The sequence below is a fragment of the Somniosus microcephalus genome, unplaced genomic scaffold (assembly GCF_052327205.1).
Source record: "Somniosus microcephalus isolate GS21.2 unplaced genomic scaffold, FLI_Smic_1.0 unresolved_chr1, whole genome shotgun sequence".
Taxonomy (NCBI): domain Eukaryota; kingdom Metazoa; phylum Chordata; class Chondrichthyes; order Squaliformes; family Somniosidae; genus Somniosus; species Somniosus microcephalus.
This window is the reverse complement of record NW_028225179.1, coordinates 136,109,855-136,121,377: the sequence shown is the minus strand read 5'-3', so window position 1 is coordinate 136,121,377 and position 11,523 is coordinate 136,109,855. Positions and strand designations below refer to the sequence as shown.

Genomic DNA, 11,523 nt, shown 5'->3' with positions numbered 1-11,523 from the left:
TCTATTATTTCAAATAGACCACACCCAGCTGATCAAAACCAAAAAAACTTACTCAAATAAACGAAGTAAAATGTGCCATAAATATAAACAGATACTGCTGATTATAGCGTTTTCTGTTTTTATTTGAGATTTCCAGCATCTGCAGTATTTTGGTCATTCGTAGCAAAATGAATCAATTTGCATTGGCCGGGAGTTTTATTTGGAGCGGCGAACCGTCTGAACACAAGGCCCTTTTCAGAGCCACTCACATATTTTCAAAATGAGCTAAAGGCAGAGAGTGATTTCCACCCACCACCCCTCGATTCTCACCTGAACTGGATCACATTTTGTTGACTGGGTCTAGTTATTCATGAAACATGAAACTCTATGACCACAAATGTAAACAGAAAATGCTGGAAATTGCATGATCTGAGTATTTCCAGCATTTTCTGTTTTTATTTCCAGCATGCGCGGTATTTTGCACTGATGTGACCAAATGTATTCAGCATTTACTTGGGAAGATAGTTTGAAAAGAAAAATAGAAGACTTAGGGGTAGGAATTCGACTCGGGTGGTATCAGATCGGCCGCCCTTTGAACGCAGCGCTGATACTGATTGACTGCAATGGGACTGAATATCAGGCGCTACGAATTTATATAGCACCTTTCACAACATTTTTAAAATCGTTTTTATGGGATGTGGGCGTCATTGGCAAGGCCAGCATCTATTGCCCATCCCTAATTGCCCTTGAGAAGGTGGTGGTGAGCCGCCATCTTGAACCGCTGCAGTCCGTGTGGTGAAGGTGCTCCCACAGTGCTGTTAGGGAGGGAGTGCCAGGATTTTGATCCAGCGACGATGAAGGAACGGCGATATATTTCCAAGTCAGGATGATGTGTGACTTGGAGGGGAACTTGGAGGTGGTGGTGTTCCCATGCACCTGCTGCCCATGTCTTTCTAGGCGGTAGAGGTCGCGGGTTTGGGAGGTGCTGCAGAAGAATCCTTGGTGAGTTGCTGCAGTGCAACTTGTAGATGGTACACACTGCAGCCACGGTGTGCCGGTGGTGGATGGAGCGGATGTTTAAGGCGGTGGATGGGGTGCCAATCAAGCGGCTGCTTTGTCCTGGATGGTGTCGAGCTTCTTGAGTGTTGTTGGAGCTGCACTCATCCAGGCAAGTGGAGAGTATTCCATTACACTCCTACTCTTGTTGCCACAGTATTTATGTGGCTGGTCCAGTTACGTTTCTGGTCAATGGTGACCCCCCAGGATGTTGATGTTGGGGGATTCGGTAATGGTAATGCCATTGAATGTCAAGGGGTGGTGTTTAGACGCTCGCTTTTTGGAGATAGTCATTGCCTAGCAGTTCTGTGGCTCGAATGTTACTTGCCACATATCAACCCATGCTTGAACGTCGTTCAGGTCTTGTTGCACGCGGGCATGGACTGCTTCATTATCTGAGGGGTTGTGAATGGCGCTGAACACTGTGCAATCATCAGCGAACATCCCCACTTCTGACCTTATGTTGGAGGGAAGGTCATTGATGAAGCAGCTGATGATGGTTGGGCCTCGGACACTGCCCTGAGGAACCCCTGCAGCGATGTCCTGGGGCTGTGATGATTGACCTTAAATCACCACAACCATCTTCCTTTGTGCTAGGTCTGACTCCAGCCAGTGGAGAGTTTCCCCTCCGGTTCCCGTTGACTTCAGTTTTACTAGGACTCCTTGATGCTACACTCGCTCAAATACTGCCTTGATGTCAAGGGCAGTCACACTCACCTCTCCTCTGGAATTCAGCTCCTTTTGTCCATGTTTGGACCAAGGCTGTAATGAGGTCAGCAGCCGAGTGGTCTTGCTCTTTTTGATTGAACAAATTAACTGTAAATTAATAAAACTTTAAATAAATCTGAACAAATTAAATTAAAACTGCATTGGCCGGGAGTGATGATGCACTTCAGTTCCCGCGGCACCCACCAGTCGCAGAAGGCCTTGAGCGTGCGGTGGACACTGCGTGCTCCATCTCTAGCGCCCGACCCCCTCAACCACCCACTGCCTGGACCTGTTTATGGTTACCTTCGCCAGGCACAGGAGCAGTCCAACGAGGTCCTCCGATCGGCCTGCTCCCCCCTGCCAAAGTGTGACCAAAGATCAGGAGCGTGGGACTGAAGTGCAGCCAGAAATCGAGGAGCAGCCCCTTCAAATAGTGGAACAAAGGCTGCAACCTCTCACACTCGGTATAAATGTGGAACACGGACTCCTCTCGGCCGCAGAAAAGGCAGGCGGCCTGGGAGTCTGTGAACCTGTTTAAAAGCTTATTGCACGGGACTGCCCCATGCAACACCCTCCAGGCCAAGTCCCCAATAGAAAAAGGGAGGACTTCCCCCTTAGAGAGACCCCATTGGGGACCTTTGCCTCTGCTGGACGGCAAGATGGCACGCCAAGGTGTGTCCGGATGGCAGGCGAAGATGGCAAAGTGGAGAGTGTGCAGGAGCAGCCCGTACAGGAAACCCCTCCACGCGGAGTTAAAAGGCACGGAGGGCATTTCCCCGAGACGGCTCAAGTTGTGAGGCGCCGGCTCCCGAGAGGGGATTCGGGGCCGGGCGCCGATGAGGAATTCCGTCCGAACGGGGGTCAGTTCGAACGGGATCGCCCCTCATGCTTGAGCCTCCTCAATGCGCCTAGTGGAGTCGAGGCCCAGTGCCACTTTCAGCGACTCGATGGCTTTGGCTACAAGTCGGATGTTGGCCCAGCACAGGCGCTGCGCCAGCTCCTCTGCCATCAAGCAGGTCCCTGACTCTGGTCACCGGCTGCGTGGTCTTGGTGGAATCCAAACTGGGCATCAGTGAGCATGTTATCGGTGAGTGCCGCTTGATAGCACTGTCGATTACACCTTCCATCACCTTGCTGATGATTGAGAGTAGACTGATGGCGGGGGGGGGGGGCGGTAATTGGCCGGGTTCTATTTGTCCTGCGTTTTGTGGACAGGACACACCTGGACAGTTTTCCACATTGTCAGATTGATGCCAGTGTTTTAGCTGTACTGGAACAGCATGGCTAGAGGCGTGACTAGTTCTGGAGCACACGTCTTCAGCACGACAGCCGGGATGTTGTCAGAGAGCTTCCCAATGTCTAATAATTAAAATTATAACTAAAATAAATCATAATTTATGGTACTTGGTTCCAAATCTGGTACTGACTTCTCCAGTGAATCATCTTTAACCTACTACTCTATGAAACTTTACAGGGACAATATAATCTTAATGTGGGAATATTCTTTTAAAAAGTGAGTTTGGAATATTGGGCACTGCTGCAAGATTATTGACTTATAATCATGTGAATTTAACCCTTTTTGTTCAAATTTTCAAACATCCTCCAGCATGAAATGGGTCCATTCTTAATATGTGCTTTTTTATTTTACAAATCAACCCATTGAGATCATTTTCTCCATCATATGTTTCGTTCATGAAAGTACAATTGGAACCTACAGTTATGCTGCATTGTTTTTCTTCGTCATTTTTCTGAATCGCTTGTTTGAAATTTCAAGATTCCTGAAAACTGAGAGTAGGTACACTAATGTCTCAACATTTGCTTGCTTGTCAAATGTTAAGAAGAAAGACTTGCATTTATATCGCACCTTTCACATCCTCAGGATGTCCCAAAGCACTTTACAGCCAATGAAGTACTTTTGAAGTGGAGTCACTGTTGTAATGTAGGAAACGCGGCAGCCAATTTGCGCACAGCAAGCTCCCGCAAACATCACTGTATAATGACCAGTTTAACTGTTTTAGCGATGTTGATTAAAGGCTCAATATTGGCCAGGACTCACCTGCTATTCTTCAAAATAGTGGCCATGGGATCTTTTACACCCACCCGAGAGAGCAGACAGGGCCTTGGTTTAACGTCTCATCCTAAAGATGGCTCCTCTGACAGTGCTGCGCTCCCTCAGTACTGCACTAGGGTGTCAGCCTGGATTTTTGTGCTCAAGTCTCGTGGAGTGGGACTTGAATCCACAACCTTCTGACTCTGAGGCAAGAGTGCTCCCCACTGAGCCACAGCTGACGCACACAAGGGTGAGGTAGATCAAGGGGCAGTGGTTAGGTGACCTTTGGTGAAGAATAACAAGGTTTTTTCAAGAAGGTTGAAGGGACATTATGTGTAACAGGGAGAGGAAAATACCTTAGGTAGAAAATACTGGGCTTATTCAGCAGTTCTGCTAGTGCCTGGAGAGAGAAGACAGGGTTAAACAGTCACTTTATTTTTCAAAGTAGCAATAATCTGGCATCTGAAGGACCTGGGATGTTTCTCTAAGTTAAAGGCACTGGAAGTCGATGATCAGCCATGGTATTATTGAATGGCAGAGCAGGCTCGAGGGGCCATATGGCCTACTCCTGCTCTTACATCTTATGTCCTTATATAAATGCAAGCTGTTCTTATGTCAGCTGTGGCTCAGTGGGTAGCACACTTGCCTCTGAGTCATGAAGGTTGTGATTCAAGTCCCACTCCAGAAACTTGAATATATAAATCTAGGCTGATGCTCCAGTGCAGTACTGAGGGAGTGCTGCACTGCCAGAGGTGTTGCCTTTCAGAAGAGACATTAAAGTGAGGCCCCATCTGCTCTCTCAGTTGGATGTAAAAGATCACATGGCACTATTTCCAAGAAGAGCAGGGGAGTTCTCCCCAGTGTCCTGGGCCAATATTTATCCCTCAATCAACATCACTAAAACAGATTTTAAGAGGGGAAAGGGAGGAGGGGAGGAAATAACAAAAGGGAAGGTCTGTGATAGGATGGAAAGTAGGAGAGATTAAATGGCAAAAGATATGATGGTGCAAGGCAAAAGGAGATGGTAATGGGACAAGTAAAGGAACCAAAGATGACTCTAGATGAGGTGAGAATGGCAATGGCAGAATGATCGACAGCTGCCATGTGAAAAATTAGGGGCAGAGGTTATGGTCAGAAATTGTTGAACTCAATGTTGAGTCCAGAAGGCTGTAAAAAGTGTCTAAAACAATTCTCTCACAAGACAGCTGTTGATGATTCTGCCATTGCCATTTACAGCTCATCTAGACTCATCTTTTGTTTCTTAACTTGTCCCATTGCCATCCCCTTTTGTCTTTCAATCTCTCTTGCCTTCCAGCCTATCACAAACTTTCCCTTTTTGTCTTTCCTCCCCTCCTTCCCTGCCCCACACTTGCTTAAAATCCAGTTACATCTCTAACTTTTTCCAGTTCTTATGAAGGGTCACCGATCGGAAATGTTAACTGTTTCTCTCTACAGATGCTGCCTGATCTACTGATTATTTCCAGCATTTTCTGTTTCTATTTCAGATTTTGCTTTTGTTTATGTAAATGCGAGTTGTTATACACACACCTTTTACTTTCTCAGGATGTCCCAAAGTGCCAATTTTGAAATGCAGTCTTGTAAACACAGCAGCCAACATCACATCAAAGGTCTCACAGACAACAATGTGATAATGGAGTAGTTAATCGGTTTTTGAAAGTGCTGTTTGAAGAATCGAGTTTGCCAGGACACCAGAAAACTCCTGCTCTTTGTCGAATGGTGCCATGGGACCTTCTGCGTCCACACGAGAGAGAAGGTCCTTATTTTTTAAAAAAAACGTTGGAATAATCTAATTAATTAAAGACCTGCAGAAGACAAACACATCTCCGATCATGACTCTAGTGTCAAAAGCTTTGGTACAATTTTATCAGATCGCTCTCAAGTGTAACCCTGCACCCCTTGATGTTGCTGGAGACGATGTGGTGCTGATACTGCAGGAAGAGAACCAGTTAAAACCTGCTTCAGGCCAGCTGGGGTTTTTCTGCCTATTAACGTTAATGGGCGAAAAGTCATTGAAAGTAAATCTAAAATCAAACTTCTCAAAGCCACCCACAATGGGCTATTCCAAATGTTACTTTATTATACATTATGTATCGCATCCCCAACTCGTAAATAACCAGTTATACACCTTTCAAATATTTTGGTAGCTCTTAAAAGAACCTTTACTTTGTAAATCGTTTATTTCTCAACTATCTTTAACCACCGAACCCATAGAGGGTGCGTCCCTGGCGTTTCAGCGCGTACACCACGTCCATGGCCGTCACCGTCTAGCGCTTGGCGTGTTCCGTGTAGGTGACAGAGTCCCTGATGACATTCTCGAGAAAGACCATCAAAACTCCGCGGACCTCCTCATAGATCAAACCCGAGATTCGTTTGACACCCCCACGACGAGCCAGGCGACGAATAGCTGGTTTAGTTATACCCTGGATGTTATCGCGGAGCACTTTGCGGTGTCGCTTCGCTCCGCCTTTGCCCAGTCCCTTACCACCTTCCCTCTGCCTGACATGGTTCAAAGTCACTGCTCAAATAACCAAAGACTCCCGTCCGCTGCCCATTTATATAGAGTGTGAGCGGACCTGGGTGAAGAACCGCGGAAGCGGCGTCGCCGTCGTTCATCACGTGACTTCATTTCCGCCACCCATCCATTTCAATCCAATCTATCCGAATGTAATTTAAAATGTAAGGCAAAACTGGGTACGAAAAAGGGAAACACGTTCGTTTGTGCTTATATGTTGTTTCTGCAATTAATTTATGAATTAATTAAAACAAAAATTCGTTTCTGTTGAACTATCATAAGTTATTTCAAGTAACCTTCAATTACATGGGAGAAAAACGAATCATTCTTGGGAACCAAGTATATTTACTTTATCTATTAAAAATTAATTTAATTTCGATTGAATTGCACTAACACTGGGACCAAACTCACTGCAAAAATCTCCCCATGATACTAAACCACTGAATTTACATCACAAATTTATCTGAAATCGCTTTGCTAAACTGGTGTAAAGAAAGGGTTTGCATTTATATAGCACCTTTCAAGATCCTGGGATGTCCCAGAGGCTTCATAACCGATGAAGTACTTTTGGACTGTTGCAATTTTAGCAACCAATTTGCTCACAGCAGGCTCCAACAGACAGTAATGTAATAAATGAACAGTTAATCTGTCTTTGATGATGATGGTTGGGGGATGCTCTTCTTCAAAATAGTGCCATGCGATTTTTTACGTTTACAGAGATTGGACCTTGGCTCAATGCCTCATTCAAAAGATGTAATCAGGACCTGACTCCAGAGGAAAGCAGACTCGGACTGCCTGGAGGGGGATCTTAACTTGCTTTGACTTAACATTGCATGGACTGCAAATCCAGCGCAGCATCAAAGCTGGCTTGTAATGTACTGCGGGCTCTATTGGATGCTTTGCATACTTTTCTAAACATATCTGGCTCAATTTAGATGTTTGGAGAGCAGAGATTTTGTCCTCTCCCAATTTTTTATATTTCTAATTTTTGGGATAGTGTTCTGCCCATCTGTGTCTAGACATGCACAGATCTCTGTCCTAAAGCCAGGCTGACACTCCAGTGTGGTACTGAGGGAGTGCCACATTGTCAGAGGTGCCATCTTTTGGATGAGACGTTAAACCGAGGCCCCGACTGTTCTCTCAGGTGGACGTAAAAGATCCCATGGCACTATTTCGAAGAAGATTACAGGAGTTAATCCCGGTGTCCAGGCCAATATTTAGCCCTCAATGAACATAACAAAAACAGATTATCTGGTCATTATCACATTGCTGTTTGTGGGACCTTGCTGTGCGCAAATTTCCCACATTACAACAGTGACTCCACTTCAAAAAATGTGCTTCATTGACTGTAAAGCGTTTTGAGACATCCGGTGGTTGTGAAAGGCACTATATAAATGCAAGTCTTTCTTTCTTATATCTTTCTAAATCAGCCATACTGGCATCCAAGCCAGAGCTGAGCAATGCTTGGCTGGAAGCCGAACCACAGCTACCATTCTCAGATTAATAACTCCAATGTAAATACAGCATTGATTTAACAGTGAAGCTGAAACCATTGGTAAGTAACCTTGGATGAACTTTGAAACTCATCTAGTCACAGCTGAATTGGAAACTTGGGAGCAGAGCTACATTTAACTGGATCTAACTGCATCCACATCTCTGAAATAATAAAAACATTATTAGCCACATGAATCTTCACAGTCTTATACATACCCTTATGCGTAATCCGATTATAATACTGCTATGGAAGAATATCAATACATCTTTTACTTTCAAGTGGCCTCACATCATGGCTGAGTGGGTAGGTTGTAGTTTCACGCTGCACTCCAGGGACTTGAACACAGTACCAAGGGAGTGCAGCACTGTCCGAGGTGCCTTCTTTTGAATGAGGCGCTAAATCGAAGCCACAATCCCATGGCACTATTCTGGAAAGAGCAGGGGATTTGTCCCCAATGTCCTGGACAATAATTATCACTCACCCAACATCACTAAAAACAGATTATCTGGCTAGTATCACGCTGTTGTTTATGGGAGCTTGCTGCACGCAAATTGTTGGCTGTGTTTCCTACATTGCAACAGTGGCTACACTTCATTGGCTGTAAAGCCTGAGGTTCTGAAATGCGCTATATAAATGCAAGTTCTTAATTCCTTTTCTTTTCAAATGAACATAATATTTTTGATGGAATGCATCCTAATCATTTCGAAAACAGAAAAAGTGAAATCAGAATATAAGACAGTAATGTGTCCAACTCTCCTTCTTGTATTCACTCTATTCCTAAGATGGGTGATTCTCTCAGCCATTCCAACAATCATCCTATTGCTCTTACATCTACTTTCTAAAGATAAAAGCTGTTAACTGTCAAATTATCCAGCAACCTGAAAGAACCAGGCTATTCCATAATTGTCAATATGATTTTGAAAGAGCCATTGAAGGCATCAGCTGTGGCTCAGTGGGTAGCGCACTCACCTCTGTGTTAAATTGGTTGTGTGCTTCAAATCCCGCATCAGAAACTTGAGCATATAAATCTAGGCTGATACTCCAGTGTAGTGCTGAGGGAGCGCTGCACTATTGGAGGTGCCGCCTTTCAGATAAGACGTTAGATTAAGGCCCCCATCTGTTCTCTCATTTTAAATCGAGTCCCAGGCTTTCGGGCCCTGTCTGTCTGTCCCTCTGTGAATCTGGTGCCGGCTAACATTTCTACCTTTTAATACGTTGAAAGATGAAAGTTAAAGTACTTATAAAACGTTTTTGGTAAATGTTATGTTGTTTCTAAAAGAGATACTAACTTTTTCGAAGCTGGATTAGCAGATTTTGAGCTGGAAGTAAATGGGGTTTTTAGCTTGAAGCAATGGCTGCCAGATCCCTGAGATGAAAATGATTAGTTCCGCCCACACACACACACCGATTGGTCAACCATCAGGCGACTGAACTGTAGGATTGGTCAATCATGACGGCACAGGATTGGTCGAACCTTGACGTCAGTCACTCAATGCTAATTAGCAGATAATGAGTGGAATTTTGAAGGTTTTTTGCATAAGGCGCGAACAATTTTCGTCCGAGCGAAAAGTAAATACACTTACGACCGTCCGGGAACCGTAAGCTTTCTTTGGATGTAACGTGCGCGTAGGTACGCCCTATAACTTTCAAGCGTATAGCCGGACAGACAAAACGTACGGAACCGCTTTATATATATAGATAGAAGATGGATAGATAGATAGAAGATATAGATATTTAACAAATACCATCAGGCTATCATTATAGCAATAGGTGTTATTGCAATTTTCTTAAACGGGTGAGTTAAAGCCCTCTTATCAGTTTAGGAGTTTCCTCAGTCAGCCTGGCCTGGTATCTGGGTGAAATGTGCAACAGCACAAAATGCACTTTAACTGGGGTGGTTTGCAAATAATGCAATATTAAAATTGGTGATGGTGCAGGCAATGAATGGCACCTCGCGCTGGAATCCGGCCGGAGAAGTCGAACTCTCCTCGGATTTAAAAATAAACGGAAATTAACGGCTCTGGAACGCTGGGCAGCAATGAGCCGGTTCCAGATACTCGAATATGCTCAGAGGACTTGTGTGATCACAAACATCCATTGATGAAAAATTTGCTCAATCTTTTATCGCTCAATCCCTTGCATTTTTTAAATATCTGGGTAAATAGGTTTCTCCTGAATTCCTTATCGGATTTATGAGTGATTATCTTATATTTAAGGTAGTTTGAACCCCTTTATCACATTTGTAAATTGTTCCGGTTTGCTTCCTCGTCAATAGGGATAAATGTGTTTCTGTTAAACTGTGAAGTCTGTTGACCTTCTCTGGTCCTGCCCATTTCCCGCCTTTATCTCCCGCTCCCTGGTGTCGCGTCGTGTTCATTGGTTGTCGCTGAGTCTCCTCCATTGGTCCAAATGCCACCATCTGATTGGTTGTGGCTGAGCCCAGCTCATCCTTCCAAACGCCACTTTCTGATTGGTCGTCGCTGAGTCGGTTCTGAGGCATTTTATGCAAACGAGAGCGATTCAATTTAACGTCACAATAACCGTTGGGTTAGGAGGCGAGATTTGAATTTTCAAATCTATCAGTGCGAGCTAACGGTTTTAAACCGTCAGATACCCGAATATCCTCCAATCATCCTGATAATATCTTCTTTATAATCGTGTAACTCAAGATAAGATAAATTTGCCAACAACAGTCCCTTATATTTTAGATTAACAGACATTAAGAGACAGCAAACCATTACATACAGAATATCTCATGGTTCTAAGGGGATATCTTTGCTTTATTAAAAGTGAAGCTGGGAATCGGAGCCCACGAGATATTTATACAATCTCATATATGGTAAACTGCCTCTTGTTTTTTTTTCTGAGGGAAATCCATGGGAAGACTTTAATAAACTCAGCCATTTATCTCTGTGTCAGCCAGTGGCTCAGTTGACATTTACACTTGCCTCTGAGTCAGAAGGTTGTGGGTTAAAAACCCACTCCAGGGACTTGAGCACCAAAATCCGGGATGACACTCCCAGTGCGGTACTGAGGGAGCGCTGCACTGTCAGAGGTGCCGTTTTTCAGACGAGACGTTAAACAGGTCCTGTCTGCTCTCCCGGGTGGACGTAAAAGGTCCTATGGCACTATTTCAAAGAAGAGCAGGCGAGTTCTCCTCCGTGTCCTGGGCCAATATTTATCCCTCAACCAACCAACATCACTAAAAAAAAAACAGATGATCTGGTCATCATCACATTGTCTGTGGGAGCTTGCTGTGCGCAAATTGGCTGCAACGTTTCCTACATTACAACAGTGACTACACTTCAAAATTAGTACTTTATTGGCTGTAACGCGCTTTGGGATGCCCTGAGGTGGTGAAAAGGCGCTGTGTGTAAAGAGCTTTCTTTTCTTTTAACATTGCTGGTTGCAATCTTGGTTTCCTTCCTGTGTTTATTTATTGATTTATTTACTCTCTCGGTGCCACAGAGCCGTCAATTCCTCACCGCCCCACAACCTTTGGCACATCGGCCGGTGGTTTTTGCCCAGAGTCCGGGCCGGAGGGCGGGAAGAGCTTCATCGACACCGCGCTCACCGCAAACCTCGTGTAACTGGATCTCCCATGAATAAAAATACAGCATTTCTGTTCAAAATTCTCAAGTTCTTTCAGTTTAACGCGTAAAAAAAACCCATGTCGTCTGGTCAAAAATTAATTCCCCTCCC

The 11,523-nt window shown here is 44.5% G+C and overlaps 1 pseudogene; it reads right to left on the bottom strand.

The window, feature by feature from the left end:
• Positions 1-5,949: 5,949 nt before the first annotated feature.
• On the bottom strand, positions 5,950-10,321 carry LOC147095956 (histone H4-like; annotated as a pseudogene).
• Between the last annotated feature and the right edge of the window lie 1,202 nt (positions 10,322-11,523).